Raw genomic sequence first — 6,000 nt, 5'->3', positions numbered from 1 at the left:
CTATCGTATACTATCAGCCCACTGCTTTATAGTATATATATATATATATATATATATATATATATATATATATATATATATATATATATATATATATATATATATATATATATATATAGAGAGAGAGAGAGAGAGAGAGAGAGAGAGAAATATGTGTGTACACTTTGATTTCATATATTCCAGCCTTTAGGTTTCACAGTGTTAACCCAATACAATCCAAAAACTACTTTCCATTTTAGCTTGTTTAGATTTGTTGCAATTATTTTTTTTTAAAAAAGCTCGGAACCAAATAATTTTATTGAGTAATGGAAAGTATTTGATTGAAATTTTATATGTTACTGCATAGTAACCTCTACTTAAAGTGCCATAGTAATGGGAGCTGAACGACACATCGGACGAAACAATGCTTGGGGCCAGTCTTCACCTCCATGGTTCAAATCTGTAAGCATAACCGCGGGGTGTGTGCTACTATGTGGTGGTTGCCCCGTTTGTGTAACAAACTCATGACAGTACACCCAGATTAGCTAGTGGCTAAAAAAAAAGTTGATTTTTGGTTAGCCATTTTGGGTTAAAGTTTCTTATATTGTCGTGATCTATTCGCAATCATACAACGTACCTCTTCATACCAAGCCGAGCGGTCTGCGGCGATAGACCATGGCTTGAAGGCCCTGGGTTGAGTCATGGAAGGGTGATGTGTATGGATTTTAACAGCATTTGTTTTTTCGTATTGTGTCAGGGGGCGAAATCGTACGGGATAAAAGGATTTCAGTGTGAAAAAATTGGAGAGAATATCCTCCCCAGGATACTTTCATGGGAGTAAGGAATTAGTAAAAATATAGGATATACATTTTATAGCAGGTTTAAAAATATTGTTTGGGTATCCTATTTCTTTTCTGTTAATTATGTTCTCCAATGTTCGAATTTTGATAATTCTCATGATATTTTCTATTTTCAACGGAGTTCCATGAATATTATGCCAAATGTTCTTTAAACTTATATGCCTGTAAACTTAAACTTAAGTTCGAGAGGTTTTATATGCCTGTAAGAAACAATTTCTGAAGATAATTCAGGTCCTAATGATTATTATTCACTAGGAAAGGGAAGTATTCCCGTCCTCTCAACATGGAAGCAGAGGACAATTTCGCACTCTGGTCAGATCAAACATTTCCGCGTAACAAAACGAAGGTCCCCCTGTAAAACCTCTTCACCTAAAGTGTTATTGTTAGTATCATAAATTTGCTGAAAGCAAACAATTTAAAGGGTTCGTCGATAATATCTTTGCTTTCTTTGTCCTTCGCCTGCAAACGAAGAGGTGAATTTTACAACATGACTGCTGTATAATAAGCGAGCGATTGGTAAAATGGTAAAAGTATGTTTTATGTGTATGTGTGTGTGTGAGAGAGAGAGAGAGAGAGAGAAGACAAAATTTTAGTTGCAAGATGACATACTTCAATTGCCGTTTTCGGTTCATATAGCAAAAAGAATACCGCCACCAGAGAATAAAGACAAGTGTGGTCTGTTCTGTTATCTTCACCATCTCAGCCAGAACTTTCAACTACAGCCTGTAATGAGTGTAGACCTTACCCAGTTTTCAAATTGAATAGATGGTGGTGGTAGTTCGGTTTCTTGACCTTGTAAACATCTTACCTGTCTTTGATTTTGTTTGTCATCATTCCAGCCAGAAATAAAAAAAGAGAGAATTACTCAGTTTAAAGCTAGGGGAATTGGGGACAAGACATTAAGGATGATATCCCTGGAAGCTCATGTATCACGATTGTTTCATTCAATAGACAGAGGACACTTTTCTATGAAGGCTTTTCAACATGTTTTCTCACAAAGGGGATTTTCTTTTTGCAATCTATATGACCACTGGCAATTTTAATCTTGGCCGTTCCCGCCAGCGTTTTCATTTTCGAGACACGAGACGAGACGAGACATTTCACGAGACGTCCCTCGTGTCTCGTGTCTCGTCTCGTGTCTCGTCTAGAAGAGTTCTGTCCCGTCTCGTTTACGAGACGAGACGAGACGAGACACGAGAAATGTCTCGTCTCGTGGCAACACTATACTAGAGTTATTCGGATCATGCAATAGTATGTCATGAATAGCTAAGATGTTGAGCGTTTTGTGTATTTAATATTGCTCTTTGTTTGGATGGTTTGGTTTTACAGATTTCACCAGAGATTGTGTTGGTCAATGAAAACTTGACACACGACCCACTGACACACCACCCATCGTGACCCATTCTGACCCACCACCCACTATGACCCACTCCGACCCACCGGCCACCATGACCGACTACGACCCACCACCTACCATGAACCACTAACCCAACGAATCACATCGTCATCAACTCTGACACATGATCCACAGCCTCTTCTCCACCGACTAAAGAGTAATCAAACCATGTTGTAAAATGCTAACTAATCGGAGTTTGAATTTCTACGGTCAATCGCTCAAGCACCGCTCTGTTACAATAACGGTGGATCTGACCTTTACGATATAAAATGGTAAGGACAAGATTACGATTAATTTCAATTAAATTACCATGGTCTAATTATTTCCTTGTTGAATTATCGATACTTCTCAGTGGAAAGACGGATGAAATTTGAAAGCCCCAAATCAAGGTAAGTAGACCAACGTATAGAAGCTTACATTACAAATTTTATGTCTATTTTTCTCAAAACTTTATGGGTTGATTGCCCTGTATGGGTTGCAACTCTTTATGGGTTGCAACTCTAAGCGCTCCATATAATAAACAAGCTTCAATAATTATTATAGTAGAAAGCGCATGGTAAGCATATATAGATATGTGATGCGAAGCATTGTATTTTTTGTTTTTCAACTTGTTTCTCAACTAATATCGATCGTTTTCGATTATTTTTACGTTTACAGTAATTGTTACGTTAAGGGTTTCTTTTATTATTTGAGAGTAAGTGATAATCAGCATCATCATCTTCATAGATATTCTGCTATTATAGACAGGTTACTTGCTGCGATTGAGAAGTGAAAGCAAGTAAAATTCAATTCGGAGGTCAGTAGGTAACGAACTGTAGACTTCATCGGATCTAGCGAACGAAATTATTATAAAACTAACATCTTACTATCGATTAAACTTAATGAAGCTACACAATAGTATCAATTTCATGTAATTCGTACGAAGGTTACAAGCAACATGTCCTTAACACTCTTTTTATTATTTCTAAAACGGAAGCTTCGAGGATTTTTCCTTTAATGTGAAAGGGCATTGCTAATAAGTTTCTAGCATTATTATCTCAACAATATTTTTCCCCACACCTGGCAACCCGTTCCTTCGTACATATATAAAATATTATTTTCTCATTTTTTAAGAAATCTAAAGTTACTACCAAATACTCAATAAATAGTATACGAAGGGCAGTCAAAAGGTTCCCGGAATTCTGTTGTAGCTCTTTATTACTACAATATAAGTGCACTTTACTTAATCGCCTTCAAAGTTGGCACCTTCAGAACACACACACACACAGTTGTTTCCACTAGGGATGGCCAGAACCGGTTCCTGGTGGAACCGGTTTTCAGGTCTGAACGGATCCGGTTCTAGAAGATCCGGTTCCGGAAACGATTTTTCGAATCCAAGTCTGGAACCGGTTCCCAAGATCCGGTTCTTGAACCGGGTTTTTAAATCCAGGTCTGGAACCGGTTCTGAAAACCGGATCTCCGAAAACCGGTTCCGATGGAACTGAAATTTTGTGACCAACCCTACGCTATACCCGAGCTGCTGGCAGGCTGTGAACAGTGTGCTAGATGAAATGGTGGAAGCGACAGGCAGGCGCCCAGGCGGCGGCCGATTGTCTCATTTGGCTAAATAAACTAGGTAACTGGCAAACTCATTGGCTAAACAGGCAAACTGGCCAACTCATTTGGCTAAACACCCACTGGTGGACCAAATTCTTTTTTCCGGGGACACAAGCGGGTCTGGGCGGGGAGGGCACAAGCGCATTGTCCTCTTTGCAGTGTTTTGAAAGTGAACTTTGTTCCTCCTTTACGGGTCTTTGGGGGCTTTCGGATCCAGGTCTGGAACCGGTTCCTAAGATCCGGTTCTGGAAACGGGTTTTCAGATCCAGATCTGGAATCGGTTCGTAAGATCCGGTTCTGGAACCAAGTTTTCAGATCCAGATCTGGAACCGGGTCCTAAGATCCTGTTCTAAAACCGTGTTTTCGGACCCATGTCCGGAACCGGTTATGAAAACCGGATCTCCGAGAACCGGTTCCTCGTGGAACCGGATCTTTGTGGCTATCTCTAGTTTCTACCACTTCTGCGATTAGTGGAAACACCAAAGGTAAGCCTCTTTTGGTATCTTCCGAAGTTCGGCCGTCGCGTTAACTTTGATCCCTCCTACGTTGGCGAAACGGGAAAGGCACATTTTTAACTTTGGAAAGAGTCAAACATCCGATGGTGTTAAACTGTTTTTAAGGCTATCAAACACTCTGAATCAGATTTTCCTGAATTTTCACGTGAACTTGATGTTTGCGCGTTGCTCGATCTGTGAAATTGCGCCGACTGATCACTATCACACTCCTCCATACAGCTACACTATTCGCACACTGCCTGTTAAGACATGTTCAAACTTGTCAAATTCATAATTAGGCAACCTTGTGATTGCACCACAAATTATAATATATTCTAATAAGTATGGGAAGTCATATGGAACTTTGCAAGTCTTCAGGATCACTATCGTATGCATGTCTCGGCTTTGATTTTCTGTAAACGCAATTTGCTAATAACTAGAGCAACCCACATTATGCTTCATTTTTTTCCAAATTATGCTTTATTGTTAACTTCAGTCATTATTTTATATTAACCGTGTATAATGTATAATAATTACCAGTGGTCGAAGTGAGACGGTATGCGGTGGTATGCCATACCGCCTCTGCTTTTTCAGTGATGAAGGCATACGACCTCTGGTTTTTCAGTGATCAAGATATACCGTCACTGGAGGTAGATGCTAAATACCTTTAATAAATCCATTTTTATACACATTAATTGACGAATAGCTTTGCACAAAAAAAGATTTTATTCTTTATATAGAAATAATTTCTTGATAACCCAGAAATTTTTATCATTTTCCTACCTTTTGTTTTTAAAATGAGATGTCTTCAAAGAAATTCATCCAGTTTATATTTTGATGTATCATTAATTTTCTTTCTTCTATATGTGTGTCATCTTAACTTGATGCATATAAATGTCTTGTTTTGAGCATGGGCGGATTTAGGGGTTGTCTGCTGTGGGGTAGTCGGATTTCCGGGATTTGGTTTACCCCTCAATCGAATAAGGTTTTCGGAAGTTTTCTCACAAGAAATTGTTAATATTACACTCGGGTTTTGAGCATTTTTGTGTATAACTTTCTATAATACATCATAAGGGGATATATATATATATATATTGTTTTTTTCAGAAAGTTGTTGGTGGGAAATCAAAGTATTTCCATGCTCTCCAGCCCCGGCACTACAGAGAAGCTCTCCTATGGGTTTTAGTCATTATGTAAATAGAAATGCAATCTTTTAGGCAACATACCCCCACTGTATTTCAACATTTAGGTAGCCGATATGTCGAGTCAAAATCGTAATAAAACATATCGCCTTTGCTTTTTTTCCACTTCGAACTGATATTTACTATAATGAAATATTCTAAATATCTTGATCTATTTATGAATATTTTATACAACCAGTTTCTATCGTATTTAACGAACTTTTTACTTAATGCACTGTAAAGAGATATGCTGAACTCCAGTCATTTTTTTCTATTACTTGTGTGCGCCTTAGAGATGAATATATACAGAAAGGGAAAGTAAAAGATGGCACCAAAAGTGCTCAAGTTCAAGCGGCACACATGTGGAGTTCTTAAGCACTTTTTGTACATTTCGAATCATTATACATAACTGCGCAGCTACACTTAGAAGAAAACTATTGTTTATTCATTATTGCCCGAAAGTTTTCATCTTTTCCTTTTTACTTTCCTCCACT

Source organism: Thermobia domestica, chromosome 9 (assembly GCF_964235325.1).
Source record: "Thermobia domestica chromosome 9, izTheDome1.hap1.1, whole genome shotgun sequence".
In the NCBI taxonomy this organism is placed as follows: domain Eukaryota; kingdom Metazoa; phylum Arthropoda; class Insecta; order Zygentoma; family Lepismatidae; genus Thermobia; species Thermobia domestica.
This window is presented reverse-complemented; position numbering follows the sequence as displayed.